We start from the raw sequence: 21,439 nt of genomic DNA on the forward strand, positions 1-21,439 counted from the left end.
AGAGAGAGAGAGAGAGAGAGAGAGAGAGAGAATATGTGCTAAAATATGTTCATGAAATTTAGGATAATATTAATAAAATTATATACGCGATATACTAATTATCTTTTAATTACCATGAGATAAAGTAAGAATGAATGATTATCTGCTTAAAATGGCTAACGTAAAAACGACATTTCTTACGTTGAAATCAACGACAATGAGTTATTCCTGTAGTTAATTCCCGTATGTTATCTCATTAGACACGTTTAAAGAACATGATTCATTTGTCGTGCGCCGAGAGAGATTTAGATATCTTTATCAGATGTCAGCAGTATTAACTAGCAATTAAGACTTTTTTTGCTTTTGTTAATCTTCTTTTTTGCTTTAGAGATGCCTTTGTTTTGCGTTCGCGCTGCACTTCGAAGATTGCTTTCTTTTTGATACAGTAAATTAAGGTGTACTTTGTAGTCCATTTCATTTTCCATATGCAACTGTAGCAATGTGGTACGCATATGCATTGCGTTTGTACAAGTATATTCGCGGGGTATGTAAAAGCGGGAGAGTATTTCGAAAGTTCTTACGATGTGATTTGCTCTTCATCGCTGAAACGAGGAGACAATAAGTAGCTAATTACATTTAACAAAATATTATGGTAATTCACATTATGAAGTACTAATTCAATAGACCGTTTTCCATAATTCAAGCGTTCAGTGCATTACCCGCGATTTATTATTATATCGACCAAGCTGTTACCATATTTTATCCGCGAGACATACCTACAATTCCAGATCAATTTAATTATATTTCGAAAATTTCCATACTCATGTCATAAATACACATATGTATCTCGAATTTCAAAGCAGTGAGTAAAGTATTATATAGAGAACTATTTTAAGTTAAATTATAAATTGTGTAATGTACATACTAATGTATATTATGTAGCAATGCATTACACATTTATATATGTAATATTCATTATATATGTAATATTCATGCGAGAAAAAAACATGCCTCCGAAAAAGCGAATAAACTTTTACCTAATTAATATATTTCTAAATAATAAAATACTTTACATCTTGTACAAGAAAAAAAACAGATAAAGAAATACATCTTTCTTATATGAAGCTAAATTATCAATAATAAGAATTTGATATTGATCAATTATCATTACTATCATTACTATTATTAATTATTGTTACTATTGTAAAACAGCTTTGAATGTACAAGTAGAATTTGTATTAGTAATTACTATTAAGTAAAAAATAATTTTTAAAAAATTCAATTTGTGCATTATTGTTAAAATTTATCAAGTAATATGTTTTATCAAACAGAAAATTACAAAGTTGCACTGCAAGAAAATAAAATGTTAATTTTAACTTAAAGACATATAGTGGATTTTCTGAGACGTGCAAAAATGTTAAAATTAACATTTTTGTGTGTCTCTCAGAAAGTCTACTAAACATCTTTAAGTTAAAATTAACATTTTATTTTTTGCAGTGCAAATGTGTGTTTGTAATTTTCTAACATTTTATTTTTTATAATTTAATAAAAGCCATGTATATTTTTTCTATTGTGAAGTAAATGTTTAGTTGTGTAATAAGTCATTTATTCCTTTCAGTCAACAAAACTTTCTTTTCTTTCACTTATTTAAAAGAATATGCTATCTTAACGAGAAGAAATGTAGATAGGAATAAATAAATGAACTATAATATTATGCAGGTATTAAAAATTCTTATATCCAGAACTATAAACATATTTATTCTCTAATTAGAAGATAAATAGAACCGTGAGAAATTAATAAATAAATCATAGTATTTGTTAAAATGTTTGAAATTAGCAGTTATTACGTGAAAATAAACTTTCTTTTTAAAAGATTAACATGCACTCTACGAGCGTAAAATAAACTTATTCATTTTATGCTGCTCATAGAATACATGTTACTTTTTTGTGCGTTTGAATCGTTGATAGATGCTTCATAAAAAGTTTCGATCAGGTTGTCTAGGTTACGCTCTATGTTGCTGATCATTAATCGACGTTATGAATTTTTCAACAGATGTTATAAGTCAACGTTAGGATGAAGCAGTTTCCATCAAATCGATCTCGATATCGCCTTTCTACTACGTAAGATTTTTACCTCAAAAGCAAGCCTCGGCAGCATTGAAAGACGAACATGCACTTTCTTGAAGCAATAAAGCCTCGATGTTGTTTTCAAGTTGCGCATCGATACCTAAGGCAAAAAGCTTCAGAGTAGCGTCTCAAGAGAAATTTAAACTCGGAATTGCGAAAGGAATTGAGCTTTCCTTTGACCAAACTCTCCGATGAATTGATGCACGGCCGAGTGTACAAAATGTTTAGTATCGTCTCATCAATCTCAGCGTAATTTAATTTATGAGCGTATTCATCTTCGTTAAAACATAGAACCTTTGCAGAAATTAAATAATGAAAATAAAATCATTTTTTCAATCATCATCAAATCATGAATTCATTAATGATTGGCATATATCGAATTATTCACATACAAATCCAAATTGTGTATGTATGTATATGTATATATATATATATATATATATATTAGGTTGTCCGGAAAGTTCGTGCTGACGTGCTAATCTATATAATTTAATAAATGTATACTAAAATTTAAATTTTCTGCGTTTCAATTTTCCTTCAACATCGGCACGAACAACCAATATATATATATATATATATATATATATATATATACATAGTGTCGCAAATTTAGGGAGCCAAACTTCGGAAGCGTGTAGGGAATAATAAACTGACAGAAAAAGTCTTTTAGAGATATACTCGTTTTTTTCTTTGTTTTGGAAAAAATCGCAAGAGAAAATAAAAGTGCACGGAGAGAATTTTTCCTTAGAGTTTATCCTGAAAATATGATAATCGTGGAACAACATTGTATTTTCAAGAATTTTAATGTAAAGCTCTCTTATTCATTATTAAAACGAATGAAATATAAAATAAGTTTCATTAATTTTACTGAAGCGCATGATAAAAATCTTTAAAATATTGTATTGTACCAGAACTATTATATTTTCGGAGGAATTTTAAAATAAAATTCTTTTCGTGTAGTTTTCATTTTTGTATAATTATTTATTACAATTATTGCTTCATTCACTTATTTATTCACGTCATCACTTACTTAATGCAATTATTCAAAATATTGACCTATTGCAGCAATGCACGTATTGTATCTTATATGGACAGCTCGTGTTGCAGCCAAACATTGATCTGATTAATGTAATGACTCGCTGATTCAGCACTCTTCTATCTGGAAATCAGCACGCATACTCTCGCACTGTCTCTATAAAACATTCGTTAAAGTCGTACATAAAAGTAATAATATTCCGCTTTTTACTGAAATGTTTTGTTTGTTTACATTTCTCTTATAAATTCGTCGGTAATACTCATCAGAAACCATCGAGTAAATTACACCTGTTACAATATGCCGCGTACATATTCTAATATTGAATGCTAATATGATTTTCATGTATGCTTTCTGATAGTAACGCAAGAGGCTGTGCGAGAATATGCACGCCGATTTTCAAACAAGAAAGTGTCGAATCGGCAAGTCATTACATTGACTTTTAATAAGCTACTACAGTTCATTTTTAATTCATCAAGATCCGATAAGAGCAAATTTGCAAGTAGAAAATAAGTTACATTTTATCTGTTTTTTTTTGCGATTTTCTCCAAAACGAAGTAGAAACGAGTATATCTCTAAAGGACTTTTTTTCTTAATTTTTTCTCAATTCCTTACGCGCTCCCGAAGTTTGGTAATTTAAATTACCAAACCTTGCATATATATTAGGTGTAGTAAAAAGAAATCCATTATTTTTTCATTCAATTTCATACAAAAATAATGGATTTCTTTTTACTACACCTAATATTAGATATAGGCAAAAGTTGGCGTGGCGTTTTTCCCGTTAGATGGCATTAAAAAAACGCCACGAACTTTTTTCCATACCTAATATAATATACATATATAGGTACATATATATGTATATATAAATTACAACGATTTTGCACATATATATTCAAAACCCATATAATTTTTTATTTTGTAATTTGCGATCAGCAATGTAGAAAGTCATTTGTTTCGCGCGAAACGAACAAATAATTTTGTAGCGCAGTTGCGGCAGATTAAGCCTTCTACGCGTACGGATCATTAATCAAACGCTTTTTGCAAGTTCATTCGACTGTTATACGCGGCTGCTGGTAGGCGCGGATGCAGGCAGGTAAAAATTTACAACGCGCCGAAAATAAACCCTTTTCTCGCCCATTCACCACAGTGTTGCTTACGGCAATAACATGGTGATAATTCATTTTTTTGCATGGGACACGTCGCCGTCAGGGAAATATTTGGTATGCATCTTATACATATATAATCCTCGTTATCGTTGTCGTTGTTATCGACATTGTCGATGACATGGTCGATGCAAAGGCTAAGTGGATGACATTCTTCGTTTCCATCGCATGTCCAAGATGAAGGGCACGACGAGGGTGAAAATAACATCTCTATGAGAGTGCCTATGAATTTTTATCCGACCCGCCCGCGGCTAAGGGCTCATGAGAGGACGAAGAATTGCTGAACCCTTAAAAACAAGAACTTACTTGGCTGAAGATAAAAGTTATCGGAGGCATTGCACCGTAACAAGGAAGGTTCATTCCATTCAACGGAAAGGGCTCGATCAAAGGGAGAAGAGAAGAGAGAAAAGAACATTTTTTATCTATAATCGCACAAGGAATCTTTTTGATGATGCGAGGACCTTTGTTATAAGATTGTCTTCGAATATAATTTAAAATGACATAATTTTTTAACACAATATATATAATTAAGATTAAAACATGGAAATATATATGATTATCATTATTAATTTTATTTCATTCCTTTTGCAAACTTTATATTTGGTTATACTAAACCTGTAGTAATTTTATTGAAGATCAATAATGTAAAATGAATTGAATTACCTATATTTTGTTTTACTCGTTATAAGTATATATTACAATAAATATTTTACTGTAAATATTAACATTTAATTTATATTTAAATTTAATTTATATTTAATTTTGTATTACATCGATATAAGTATTACAGAATAAATTATACATTTGTCTAAATTATTATTTATAATGAACACAGTAATTATTATTTAGTAGATACGATTTAGATGAAAGTATAATATATGCTTTATTTTTTCCTTTTATCATAGTCATTCGTTTTATTTATTATGATATTTTTCACGATGCTAAGCATTACGATATGTAAGTGTCTAGTAAATGATTGGTAGGAATATATTCTACAAACTGAAATATTTCGTTTATGTTTCGCAAACATTTTTACATATGTAAAATCGCTGTTTGTGGTACAATTCTGAATCCTCACATTGCGACATATCGACGATAAGTCTTGGAAAGAAGTTTAGACATAAGTTCTCGCCCTTCGGGAGAAATGTATATACATTGATCTAGAAGCTGTACAATATTTGAGGGTCAAATACATGGACTCCAGATATTTCAATCTGCCCTTGGATTATGAGATTTCACTTTTCTGAATTTCTATTAAGTTATGTAGCGCTCTATTTATATTATATATATAAAATTTATCATGCCTTTCTGATTATCGTGATATATTTTATCTTTCATGAAATAGTAAAGAATCTTTCATGAAAATTGTAATATATTAAATTATAATTTTCAAAATTTAATCATGGAAAATGAAATATAACGGTAATATTGATATATATATCAATTACTTTTGCAATTATAAAGACGTTAATTTTCTTTTATTATCTCAAAGCTATTAATTTTTACTTGTGATGCTTTTCTATCAACGCGACAGTATTATATAATTTGTGCTACTTATAAGTAAAATATAATATTATAACATATCTTTAGAGAAAACTTCGAAGATATGCTGAATGATTTTGTTGTCATGTACTCTATTTATGTTCAGAAATAAATGAATAATTGCTTCATTTGTATCAGTTAAGAAATTTCTATGTCTGTAATGTAATCCTAATTACATTACAGATTTATATTGCGCCATCCTATCTAAAACTCTGAAAATATTTTCAGTGATAGGAAAATCCATTGGAAAATCATCAAAGGGCGCCAGAGCGTTAAAACTTAAATCCAAAGCCTGTGTTTGCTCACGAAATAATCCATTGGTCTATTACCGAGCGTGAATGATATCCTCGTCGACGTAGAACCTCGTTTTTCCAGGAAATCGAATAACACTTTGAAAACTCTCGTTCTATCCATTCCGGATGTTCGATGGATATATCACGCGCTGTTTGGCGTTTATTTAGGAATTCAAACAATCCGCACAGATCTACATACACATAAAATGTTATTCCGCTGAATGAGAAAAATTCATGTATCGCTAGATACTGTATGCGTATTTATACAACAAAAATTTAATAACTTGTAACAACAGCGAGATTAATTGTGCGAAGAATATCGGATGAAGTGCAACGGAGAATACATCATTTCATTGTGATATGGAAACATTTGTGTGGAGAAATTATCAATTCGAGTGTGGAATCGAGAAAAAAATATTTAACGAAATAAACGAGTAATGTTACTTATTACCACTTTAAAGAGCAATATGTAAAAAATATGTAATAAATGTTGAAAAAGTTACTGGGTTATATAATAGATCTATCTATATGAATTCTGACGTTTCACGAATTCAATCTAACAAAAGCGCGAAGATATTGATTGATAGCAACATGTACGTTAACAGAGACATGATTATTAATTGTTCGATTCGATGATGATATAATAGTATCCACGAGCTTAATATTTATATGTTTTTGCGAGATAGATATTTTTATATATAACTGAAATTCTCAATTCATTTTTATCATATTGTATTCTCCTAGATATAAATTTATAGTTATGGGAAGTAAAAGAAAATTTTTAGCATTTCAAATATAAACCTTAAGAATTTGTCTTATACGAAAAGAGATTTTATTAGTAAAGTATTTAAAAATTTAGCTAAATACAAAAAGTAATTGCAATGTTAAAATAATTATGTAAGACGCTATATAATAAGTAATGCTACAACATTTTTGGCATTTTAGCAGCTTGGATGTCTTATATAATTATTTTAATGATTAAATAAAATTATTTTCAAACCTATCTAGCTAAATTTTTAGATACTTTAGTAAAACCATACTTTAGTAAAACCATTCTTTTCATGTGAAAATTCACAATTTCATGTAAAAATTTACACTTTAACGGTCACGTAGAGAGAATGCAGTTTTTGCAATATTAAAATATTGTCACGACAAAATTTTATTTCACTAGCAATATTTGTAATTTTTACATGAGGTGCGATCCGTTTTATCAACGATCCAAACGAGCATACCGGACACGAGGGTAAGTTTTATCGTCGCCTCGATGTCGGGCGTCGCACTTTATGCCAACTTTCAAGCAGACATGGACTCGGAATTTATAGCTACTCTGTAAAGATGATTCTCACGACGATATTCCGCGTATTTCCAGAGGGAAAAATGTGGGGTGGTAAAGTACGTACTTTTCTCTCGAAAATAGTCATATTCGATTCATATTTTTGTTTCACAACTCTTACTTTAATAAAATAATCAAAGTAAAATGGATGAGTTTATTTTATGATATAAGACGCTATTGTAAATTTTCTATGATATTTCTCAAAACTTGAAGAGGATACCTATGAGCGGATTACAATCTCCAGACTTTTCCATCACTTTCAAGATCCCGAAGTTGCAATACAATACCATCATATCCGTTCATATTTCATCCTGTCCTTGTCTTAATATGAGCTTAGTGAGATAGATTTTATCTCACGAAAGGAATTAATAGATCGTCGCGATACTTTTATATTATTACGAATCGAATAATTAATATTTATGTCTGTTAGCATATACTGTTGTTGTCAGTCACAATATCTTCACGTTTTTGCTAGATCGTATTTGTGAAATATCGGATTTTGGGAAAACGACGGAAACGCTGGTATCACAGATTGTGACACATCGTCGACATTTTGTAGTAGATCGTGTTGCTGTTTTTGTCGGGCAAACCCGAACGTTCCAGGTTTCATTTGGCAGTTGTGTAAACACCAATTCGCTGCCAATAAACCTTGTCCTTCCTATATATGTGTCTTTCCTCTATACGCGAACACTTAAGTATTCAAAATCGTTTCAAATTCTACAACGTGTCATCAATATCCGCCATCTGTTACCGCACAGAACTCGCTTGTCATCTCGTGATAAATCATCGCCTTTAAGATGCTATTAACCTCAATTAATATTCGACCGTAATGTCATTTTAATACGATTAAACTGCTTCGTGATATTTTTCAACTAAAAATAATTCGAATAAAAAAATCGCTTTTATTTTAATTAAAAAAAAACCTGTACTGTAATCCGGATCTTTCTAAAAAGATAAAAATATAAATCGGACCGATTTACAATCTAAAATTTTCTTCACTAATTAATATAATTATATTTATCATATCAATATAAAATATGCAAATATAAAAATGAATTTAGTATTATTGGTTAAGCTCTTTAATTAATTCTTGCGAAGCTTATATAATAAAAACATCGTTTTTGTAACGAAATATATTGAATTATAAACGTTAGTGGAATCAAAAGAAATGGTCAATATATCTCTTTTTTTATCTTTGTCTTGGGAATTGACGTTTAAAATTATTTGTAACCTGTCTAGCGTTATTTTCGTTCATCGTGCATATTAGCAAAACTTAATGGGATTCTTTTTTCCAGTAGACCGTTTTTCTCGTCGAAATATTCCGTTATATACGTACATGCTTTTGCGCCCGGTATTTTACATACACGCACCATCTGTTCGGAGATTTTCCGTCCCATCCACCGTGCACGAAATACGGAGCCAAACAAACCGCGAAAACCGCCGCGTTATTAACCTTCGGATTATCAACTGCAATACCAACGTATTAAACAGAAGAATTTTTTTTATCATCAGTCTCGAGGAAAAGGTATATTACGTACCATGGAATTTCATAATATGGTCTCGTACCATGGCGAAATATAGCCGATGGCAATTTTTTTCATTGAAACAGCTTTCACACACGTGGAAGGAATATCGAGCGACAGTTTCAATTATCTCGAATTGAAGGCTGCCACTTGCGTCATATTATTTTATGTTTCACAAATGACACGGGGATTTGACACTTTAGTGAGAATAGCTCGTCGACATTAGAGCGAAATTATGCCGCTCCATTATCTTTCATCCCGTATTATATATTCCCGTGCCGCGCATTGCAACTGCGATTATTACAAGCAGTATTCAATTATCGATAAAGAGAGGAGGTCAGAATGTTTCGGACAAAAATCTTGCGTCATCAACATGGCGCGTTATATCAGCATTACGGAAAGTTCGATATACCGTTCCGCCTACAGGAATTTGTATACATGATCGAACTTAATTACGCGATATGCGTGAATTACTCGCCACCATGCGCCATGAGAGTGCATAAATATTCGCTGCAGCCCTCGAGTTATTAATATTGGGTAAAATTAATCATTGCTTTGTTTCTGATAAAAAATTATCTATTAATATATTTAGCGATATACCGACGTCAGCGAAGTACACTCGGAGCAACGCTAATATTTGCGACGCGTTAATGGAACCGCGAATCTGTTGTTTCAAATCCGTCGTTGTTCAACTACCACCGACTGAAAACGCGTGTAGAATTTAACTCGTAATAGTACCCAAATATCTGTATAAGTATGTACATTTCTGACATCGTACGAACTACGCATACTGTTGCAATTATTTACGCTTGATGTTTACTTTGTAAGCTGCTCGAAATAAACATTTCAACGAGATTGCTACTTCTTATTACTACGACAGATTTATATGATGGAAAAAAACAATTTTGCTGAAATATGAAAAAATTTAGCTAAATACAGATTTGAAAATAATTTTACTGGACCATCAAAATAATTATGTACGAAATTCGAGCATGAATTGCAAAAAATTTTAATATTCTACTAATCAGCTTGACCGTCCTACATAATTATTTTGATAATTCAACAAAATTATTTTCAAATTTTGCTTATACTTGTAAATTCATAATGTCAAATATATTCAATTTGATTTATTTTTAATCATTTCTATAAGTCGTGTCACTGCTCAATATGTCGTTAATTTAATTAAAACAATAGAGTTAAATAATTTAATTTAAGAAAAGATATTAAATTTGAATTAAATTTTTATTTACTAAGTGCAGAAAGTTGTTTACTTTTGAAACTTAATCGCAGAAATGGATTGAGCTAAATTTTGACATACTTAGAAGTTAAAAGTAACAAAATGTTATTTATAACTTTATACTAGGGATTGGATTATCTTGCTCCTTTGATATTTAACAGTAGCTATATTTTTAGATACTTCAAGCAAAACGTTCTTTCTGTATGCGATCGTTACATCACGTTGTTATGCATTTTATAAAGTATTGTACTCTGCGATTGTTAGAAAACTGACAGCGCTTTTACGCGGGATGCGCGCCATCAAATGCGACATTCATGGTATTTCGTATTATCCTGGCGTGAAAGCATTTTGATTTTAGTAATATCACCAATATCAACCAATATAATCGCACTTTGCATATATTATGACATATGCAAGTGGATGATAACCACACTGTTATTATTTATAAAATATACACGATGATGAGTGTGTACATGACACAAGGTCTGATATCATTGTACACTGGTTCGCGCTTATTCCAGTGTGTTGTACCTGCTATCAATTTTCGACATATCGTCTAGTGATGCACATTCATTTTCACCTATCTTTATAGCTATCAAAAATTATTCGAATTTGGGTACTCGATAAAATTAAAACAATGTAATACATCAAAATGAAATATTAATAAATATTAATTAAAGTTATCAATTCGATATAATTGCTGATGATAGTGACAGATGATAAATAAATGCGCACTTTATCATTCGTATATGGAAAGAATCCCGAACTCAGGTTTGTTTCCGATACATTACCAATATTAACGATCCGCAGTATATAACGCGGACAATAAATTTTCAAGAATAAATATGATTTATTCTTGACGTGATTTGACGTGAAAATGATATACATAAATATGATATAGAGAACGCCAATAATCGGTCAAAGTTAGATGTTATGAATACAATATATATTCTTAATTTAAATTTAATTATCTCAGATGTGATCTCTGTGTGCTGAATCATTCGGACATTAAATACAATTCTGAGATGTTAATAATATAAATATGATAAGGCGCCTGTGTGCTGAATCGGATTCGGACATTCGTACATGAAATAATCTTCCCTAAATTGATTCGAAAAATATTATCTCAGCATAGGATAAAGCTATTTTTTTTTAATAAGTTCTTCACCGAATCAATCTTGGGGGATTATTTCATGTATAAAAATGTCTGCGAATGTTTCAGTATCTTATCATATTTTATTATTAGCGTCTCAGATCGAATGTGTTTAATGTCCGAACGTTTCGACGCACAGTCACATCTGAGATAATTAAATTTAAATTAAGAATATACACATATTTTTATCATATAACATCTAACTTTGACTAATTATGATGTTCTCTATAATAAATTTTCAGTTCTGACAGTATATATGAGAATTCGGCCTGTATGGGAAAAGTGCCTTCAATCAAATCAAATTAGCTAAAACTGTGATAGATATTTTGTAGATTATGATATGCTGTTTAAAATCGCCAAAGACATAATCAAAAAAGACAAAATTTTCAGCCACTTTGATTGAGTCAAAGTCTTTTTCCATATAATTAGTATAGAATCTTTTAAGAAACTTCTTTTGATTCATGTACATATCATTATCGTAATCGAGGCATGACGTCGTTCATTCATCTCTTGATTACATGACCGAGATAGAACAATGCAGCCTCGATCGCACCAATAGAGACGCTGATGTGGAAGATTAAGCAATCTCAGGTGCAGAGACATTGATAGAGCTTACATAGCACTCGTCATCTTGAGATACCGCGGACTACGCGCGTGGCGACCTGGATAGGAGTCAATAGAAGGGTGATCGGTCTCGACAGAAAGGGAAGGGAGGTTGACAAGATATACATCAACGCTTTGGCAAGGAATGCTATCAGGAGTGGCAGTATGAATAGCAATGCTGTTATTATTAATGGAGCACGTTTAATGTCTCTTTTAACTTTCTCGCTGTAACCGCATACTTATGCATCACCGGAGAACCTTGTCTGACATTGATAATAAATGGAAAAGCGAATCGTTTCATGTTCGGGATAATAAAATCTCTGTTTCTTCCAATCGATTGAACAGTTCAGAATTGCTTCTCACACCTTTCTAATTTTTTAATAATATTAATTTCAATAATATTAATAAATTAATTTAAATAATGATAAAAATAAATTAAAGAAAATTGATTGACATAGTAATTTTCAGTCAAAGTACATCTTCGCAATAAATAGAATAAAATAAAGATCACGTTTTATTAGTTACGTTGATTTATTCCTGATAACAATATTCCACAAAGAAACGCTTCAGCTGATATAATATTATAACAGCATGCTCGTATATATACGTAACATAGAACTTTAAGAAATTTTATTCGTGCAATTTGTAGCTTCGTATACATAAACATTTATATTCCTTTCTCGTTATAAACAACGCGTATCTTCTTACTGCTAAGTATTATCTTTTTGTACTTTTTATGTATATCGCATTTGCAAACGAAGAAGGAAACGAATGTATGTTGAGAGGAATGACGTATCTCTCGAGTCTTGAATCAAGGTGCAAAAATCTTCACGTTCCGTATAATATCCATATTCGCATCGAAACGTTCAATATGTACTGTAGATATGAATCATATAAAATATCGCTCTCGCTGGCAACTCTCCCGGCCGGCTTAATCACCGACGTTCCACTCCGTCGATTCGATGCGATTACGTTTCCATCGAATCTTCAAAATCGGAGCAGCCGCTTTGGTTAAGCCATCGATCTCGGTTCATCGGATTACGCATTCGTCAGGGAATCATCAGACCCCACTCTCTTTTCATTGGAAAAAAAATAGTTGTCTACAATCTAATACCCTTTTCGCTGCAAAAAGACCGCGAGATGATAATAAATTGTACAAACAAAATCTGAAAAATTAAAATTTAAAGAATAATACTTATACCTGTATATGCATATATAGAGTTATCTGTTAAAATTGTCATTATCACTCTGTCTGTTTATACCGAGACGTTTTAAACAGATTTATTCATGATTAACATATTCTATATAATTTTACTAGTAACGTGCAAATAATAAGTATTATTACATATATTACCATAATATACTATAAAAATTTTAAATTTCTTTTATCTAAATTTGCGATAATAATTTTGCGTAACGTTGAACCATATGGGAAAAAAATATCAAAAATTCGCTTTCGAAACCTGATATTGGATTTTCCTCTAACATACAGCAGAATCCTATTTAATACTCTTTAAAACTTAAAAATTACAGAAACATCACAGATTATTATGCACTATCAAAAGCGAGTTTTAAAAAACTCGAAAAATGTGTGCATTTTTTATATAACTTTGAATAAAATATATTTTGTTTATGCTGTATCTGGTATGTCGAATATACTTTTTGCAAGATTTAGAGAGTCAATCTTTCAATTTTATTAAAGTTGTTTAGTAATAAGTTTTTATAGATCAAACAAAAAATCATGCATGTCATAAGCATGTCCGCTAACCGTGAAGGCTTGTAATGAGTTTGCTATATGGGCATGACAATGATAATCCGATAATGCATGTCACGCTTTCTGTTTGAGAGAACTGTTTGTTCTAACATGGGATGAATGTCAAAAACAATTCTTATGTTGATTGATGTGAAATTCACATTACACCAAGGCACATCATTAATGATACCATATGCATAGTTGAAAATGATTTGAATTTTACAGTGTAATATATTAATTGTAATCAGATATAGGAAATTTCATAGTATTCAAAGAGGAATATATTGTATTTATAGAATAAATATTATATGTGCGTTCCTTTATATAATATCTTTTCAATATAATATTTTCTATTTTCAATAACTCTTAATGTATATATAATGAAAAATGATAACACGTTATATATTTTATAATCCGAAAATAGAGGGATATAGTATCTGTCACTTCAAACCTCTTCTATTGTTCTATATTTGAGAACGTATGAGCAATATCAACCCTATATTCAACGTGCAGTATATTAAATCCTTCGCGATTGCGTTCTTTTGAATTTCAGTAAAAATCGCGATATATATTTTCTATAGAAACGTGAATTTAAATTAAATTTTGATCACATCTCACTGCAAATAAAAGCAATCGACTGTATCCACACTAACCAAGTTATTTTTCGTGAGTTCTGCATGATTTAATCAAAATTGTATTCAATAAGAACATATTTTCTAATATAAAATAGATATTTTACATTATTTTACATTATTTTACATTATTATATAATATTTTATGTTTCTATAATATATATTATATATAATATCTAAAATATTTATTTAGTTTATTATTTATATCTATGTTATTACTTGTAAAACTATGAACAATATTTACAATATATTTATCACAATTCTGATTTCTAGTATTAATATTGTGCTACATTTCGCCACTCCTATATTACAGTATCAATTATATCTCGATATTAAATGCATACAGTAAGTAGTTTCACGTCGCATTCAGACATGGCCTTATGCCAACAACATCTCGCACACGTTCAAAAGAGATAAATAATAAGCTTCGTGAGTATGATTGGTGTGCACCAACAAGACACTGAACGTTTTGAGATAAGGTTTTGCAAGTAGCAAAGATCGAATCATGCTAACTAGGGAATCTATTAGAATTTATAACGTAAAATGCACTTCTCAAACTCAGAAATAATAAATTTGTAAACAAATATAAACACATACATGCACGCACGCACGCACGCACGCACGCACGCACGCACGCACGCACGCACGCACGCACGCACGCATGCACACACAGACTCCTTATGTAAATTTAGTTTTGCAAATATTCTCGTCTTCTTTTGACGATATACAGAAAACTTTTCAATAAACATCATTTGCTTACAAGCAAAACATTCATACAAACTCGGAGATGATCGATCACGGACCGAGAATTTGTGAGAACACTTAGATCCGGAACATGTGAAGATAGTAAGCTTTGATCTAGTCGTTTGTTTTGAAATCCTTGAATACTCGTTCGTACTTTGTAGGTATTCCGATAGAATTCATTCTTCAATATGGTTGTTCTTTTCAGATCATTTTACATATACGTATTTTATATTTCAAGCTACCGTCGCATCGCACGCCGTCTAAAAATTCACAGTAATACAACAGAGTTCATTAATTAAAGATATCGCTTTCATCGCGTTAAAATAATGTCGCGTAGAGTGCTATCGCTGGAATGGAGATCAATCCTCCTATCAGGTTATATATACGTAAAAATGGATCAGCGGTTTAACAAAGGAACGGGATTGAATTACGCGTCGTCTTTTTGACCATTCCAGCGATTGTGATTACTCATGGCTTTTCCATCACGTGAGTTAAAGGAAAATCCTCTTTCGTTGTCAAATCAATCAACTATTGATTAACGAAGTTACTAGAAGTCTGGAAAATTAAATCTATGTAATAATCGTCCTTATAAATGAAGAAAGATCTCGTGTTTTTATTCATCACAATGATCAAGATTAGAAATCTAACATCGGGTCAGATTAGAAACCGTGTATCATGGAATCAATTGTCAGCCCCAATTCCCTGATGGCGAACTTACTACTGTGCAACTCCGTTACATGTAATGACCGAATCGTACGATCCTGGGCACATCGAATTGGATCGAACCTCTTGGACCACTGTTAGTAAGAGGTGTCTAATTGCTCGACCATCGTGTACAACGCAAGTGCAATTAAACTCTAACTACGAATTATGTCGGTCATTTTAAGCGTTTTCCCACAAAAGCACACTTAAGGTAAAAACACAAAATGACGAATATTTTTTCTGTTTGAAGATATCACGAAAAAAAAATGCACAAAGAATGCATAAAGAGAGAGATACCGAAATCTTAACGCGCTAGAATTTTATTCTGATCTATCGGTCAGTTTTATACACACCAACGAAGCTTATTCATGTTTCACGAAAGTTGCATCCTATTTGAATATTGTATGGGTAGATTTCCGCGGGAGCTGTATTGCTCACGGCGGAAATAATGGCAAATTGTAATTTTCAGTGAGCCAATCCATGATACAGCGTCCCGTTACAATTTGAATTCCAATCTCGCCGTTCACAGCGATCGCTTTATCGGGATAATTAGACTCGTTCAATTATTGAATGAATGCATTTGTACGACAATGCCCACATTAACGTCAGCTTCATTATACATACGACATACATGTATTTGACGAAAATTATGTTTCACAATATGAAGAAAACATTTATCGAATATCTTTACGAAAAAGTGCGGTATACGTCCACAGCAACATTGATTATTATTGATTATATGCTTAAGTTTCCATTATTTTGATGGCCAACAAAGTTATTTTCAGATCTATATCTATCTAAATTTTTAGACTTCAGCAAAATCGTATTTTCGATGCTGATACTTGTGTATACGTGTTACTATCAGTTAGAACGATTTAGTGACTATTTAGGATCGATCGACAACAAATTACGGAGATACTCGAACTACGAAATCAATTGTCAGCCACAATTTCCTGCTAAAAGCGTTGCTAGATTAAGATCCAAATGATTCACGCGGAATCGCAGTTTATATATTGGGATCGTCCGATTGATTCTGAGGTCTTTTTAATTGTCCAATTCTCAATTTCACAGCAATTATATTTATGCGGAAAAAAATTACTGAAGTGTCTAAAAATTTAATTAAATATAAATCTGAAAATAACTTTGTTAAACTATCAAAATAATTATGTATGGCACTCAAATATGAGCATCTTACAAAAAGTTTCAACATTTTAGTAATCAGTTTAATCCTACAAATTATTTTGATATATTTGATAGTCTATAAAATTATTTTTAGATCTTTATTTAGTTAAATTTTTTATAATATTTATAATATTTCAGTAAAATCATTCTTCTCATATATCTTTTAATCACGGCAGACTGAACCTCCTAATAATCATTGAAGCTATCTCGCTCACATGTACGTAAAATTTACGTATCGATCAGTTTAGAATTAAAAAGTTATGCATCACAAAATATCACAAAATCGATTTCATTATTATCAGAAGTGAGCACATTGAAAGAAATCGCGTCGAACGTTCTTCGGATAATATAAATGAAGAAATGATTTTGATACTAACTGATTAATAATAATGTTGACTAATTGTTTTAATTAATATTTATAATGAAGTCATTAATATGACTTAATTGTCAGTACTATTGGCGTATAAATCTGTTTAAAGACTTTTGATGTCGATCCTTCCAAATCGGGACCTACCGTGAGAAAAGACAGATTAACATTATGACCGGATATAAGTCGTGACATCGGAAATCGTTAAAAATTGAAACCAGGCGCCAGACGATGTGGCAATAAATCGTGGGATTTAACGTCGAAGATACCGTACCGCAATGGATTCTTCGTTGCATATAAATCTAGTATGGTGTCTTTGCGGTAAACCCCCACGGTGCATTTCGCTGCAGCCATCGATTTGATCGTTCATCGTAAGCGTGGTATGTCTCGAGCACAATGCGAAGATTCGCTCGAGACGACTCACCATTCCTTCGACTCATCCCGAAAGTCGATCCGTGCGTTAGCTGTACCATAAATCGTCGTCCGCGATAAGTTCTTCTCGAACGCCTCCGTTCTATGGGGGATCTGGATTCTTTTCGAAAACATTCTACCGACGTTAATGTCTTTCATCTATCACACCGAACTATACGATATAATGGTCACGGAATGTCGGAATCGCTCTATTGTTTTAATTACAAAACCGAAATTATTCGAACAAATTATTAACAAATTTATTAATATATCATTAAAAATGGAACAAAATGGAAGGATCTCTTAATGATTTATAAATCGCTCGTCAGTTAAGTTTCTAAATATTCTCATTATATACAATTACATTACATAATTATATAACAATTATATAACATACATTAAACAATTATAGAAATCTTAATGAGAAATAGCATTTCCAAAAACAAGAGAAACTGTTATAATTATATCGCATGGAGGAAATGTTATTATTAATTATATCATAATCTAATTTTATAAAATATACTTTCATTTCAGTTTCCACGTTTTGAAATCATAATTTTCAATCGTAATTAGATCGAGGTAGAATTTCTGGCAGACTTCAATTTTAATCCGTCCCCAAAACTACTGGGTAGTTGAAGTTAAACATTTGTTTTCATACCCTCGTCACAGAAAGACTGACTCACTTTCCATGATAAGCGATCGATTAATTAGGAATCTTGTTCCGCCTCGGCGGCGCAACGATGATATTATGTAATGGCGGCTCTTTACTGCGTATCAAATAGTAATCTGTTTTCAACTGTCCATACGAGACCTAAAATTTTCCGGAAGCGACCAAACCGATTTTGTGGAACACCGCGTGTGTCTCAAGATAATCCGTGACTAATGAATTCTCTTGTCGCTTAATCGCCTTCCACACCAATCACAAGGAACAGATGATGTTCGTTACTGGAGGGCATAATTGCGGACAAATTTAGTAGATATGTTAGATCAAGACCAGAGGAGATAGAAAACAAAGTATAGGATCTGTCTTTTTCATTACAGAAAGTAGTGAAAGATGAAATTTCCCGAGAAATGAATTTTTTAATTGAAATTTAATACACATTTTGAGTACATAATCTGATTATTATTACAGCAAAATAGCAATTTCCTCGTTTTATAGGTACAGGTCTGTTCTGTAAATTAATGTTTTGTAATTTTAATAAGTTTGTAAGAACTAATCTTTGCCACCAAATTTCAAATTTTTCCTTCCATTTATTTTAAAATTTTTAGTCTCTGATATGTAAGTTCGCTCTTGAATGTTTCTTAGTCTTATTACTACCATTGTTTTAGCTTAAGCGTATAAGAACAAAATTGGACTTAGCATTTGCAATTGGTGTTCTAGTTTGCGTCGGTAATTCTATCTTGCATACTAAAATCCAATTTACGTTCTGTCGTTGTAGGATATGTAAAAAAACTTGTAAAGGCTATTTGGCTTTAATTTCGTTACAGCGATACAAAGACCTTTAATGAGTACGACGATATTATTTTATGCTACAACCAGTAAGCTTTGTAACAACGACAGTTGGCCTCTATTTTTACCGTTTTGCTTGGTATTGTCGTAAAAATCTAAGATGAACCAATTTGCATAGCTTATTTCCTCAGATTATGCGACGGGGGACATTGTTTCACGTCATCGTTCAGAGGAATAAAAGTCGGGTTCCACCGCGCTGCATAATTCGCTCGTAAAGATAGGAAGGAAACGGTGCTTTCGAATGCTTCATAATGGCAGTTCCAAAGTGGTTCTTGCAGCACCGTTGTGTATTCATCAAATCGCGACACTTTTACGCGTTCTACATATATTTCCTGTAAAATATCCCATCTCTTTGATTTCTTCCCTCTCTTTCTATTGTGCGATGCAGTCATAAAACTAAATTAAAAGGCTATATAATAATAGTGCATACTTTTCTATATGTAAATTAATTATTAATTGCAACATTAATAATATTTTGATTTCATCAAAAATACCAAGCCTTTACTTTAAATTCGTAAATAATTCTGCTGTTATAAATTTTCGCAGAAAAATTTGATGTTTATTTTTCATACAAAAAAATCTTATTACGCAAATAGTAAATTTTACATATATCAGAGTTGGCATTTGTATAAAAAATTCCACAATGCAATGTTCGCTTCTCGTTAATTTGATATTTCCGGTTAGCTTGTAATCATTTGTAATGTCACAATCTAATTTGTAGAAAGATGCCATTTGTCATTTGATGCGAAAACGAATTTTAAATGACTGCCGTGTAAAGTATAAGCGGTATAGTGATGTTGACGTTCGCTATAAAAAATTCCATAAAAATTTCAATTTTCGCCAGCACAACACGAATGAATTGTAATCACTCGCGATATCAAACGCTCGTGTTGTTTGTCGTGACGAAAAATGAAAAATTACTCGAATTTTGACAGTGTCACGTGTAAAATTTACATGTCTAGTATTATCGGACGATCCATGTAATTTTCAGCCTTTGTGAAGATTTCTTTTGAATGATCAGTAACAATTTTACGATATCGAACGTACGTAATTCGCGATATTGTTATTTGCGGCGCATGAAAAGCTGTAAACTCGTACACATTCTGAATATTGTGATTTCTATGTTTCAGGTACGTATAATCGAGTCAAAATGGAATGCCGCTCTTCGGATATGACGAACGTGCCGCGAAACGTGAGTGTGGTCAGTGTGGTCAGACGGTGCCGAAGCGTTGTAACGAAAGCTCTCAGCTAATACTTTGTAAACAAAAGTAGAATGCAAATAAATCGTTTACCATACTACTTCTCTTGCTCTATGTCTCTCTCTTTCTCTTTCTGTATGTCTCTTTTTTTTCTGTTCTCATTGTGCGCTTTTCTACAAGCCGCTACGTCATTACACGCAGATTGGATTTCCGCGCACGGTAATGGAGATTATTCGGATTACTTGCGCATACCGAAGCTCGCAATGTTATTTGCCTAATTAATACCCAAATCGCAATGCTTGCCATGCGATGGTGGTCGCGCGCTTCGATCATGGTAGAGATCATTGAGTTACATTGATTTTATCGACATCATATTGTGAGAAAATCAAATAATTATGTTAATCTTGGACGAACGTTTTGCATTGTTGCTTCAGTTTACTGCGCCGTAAACCTATAATATTTGTATCGCTATGCCAATAATCACATTCAATAAATATTAGCCGCTTCGCTCGTCTGTTGCTTTCAAGAAAATTGGTTTACTTTTTGCTTATTTAAATATTAACAAAGAGAGGACAAAATCTTGAAGCTTCTTATTTTATTCTCCTCTTTATTAAGCTCTCATTATGATTTTATTATATAAACAATGAATTCAAAAGAGATTGAATTCAAAAGAGATGAATTCAAAAGAGAATTTTGTACAACATATACAACTTTTTTAAAGCTTGCATAATATTTAATCATGTTGTTTTAAATCTTCATTTGAATATCTGCTTGAGGTAATATTTTAGAAAATTTTAAATCGCCAGAGAATCGTATTGAATTGACGCGTTGAATCGAGACAAATCAATTTATCGGACGCTTATTTACTATTCCGTCAGCGTGACAAACGTTCAATTTCAACATCTTGAATTCATCAATTTCAGCGGCATTTGCATGGACAATCTTTCATGCGT

General features: G+C 31.7%; 1 protein-coding gene across 1 annotated transcript in view; it reads left to right on the forward strand.

Annotated features, from left to right (window-relative positions):
• LOC105617196 (neurobeachin) overlaps nucleotides 1–21,439 on the forward strand; it is a 222,104-nt gene that overhangs the window by 544 nt on the left and 200,121 nt on the right. The window lies entirely within an intron of this gene.

The sequence above is a fragment of the Atta cephalotes genome, assembly GCF_000143395.1.
Source record: "Atta cephalotes unplaced genomic scaffold scaffold00012, whole genome shotgun sequence".
Taxonomy (NCBI): domain Eukaryota; kingdom Metazoa; phylum Arthropoda; class Insecta; order Hymenoptera; family Formicidae; genus Atta; species Atta cephalotes.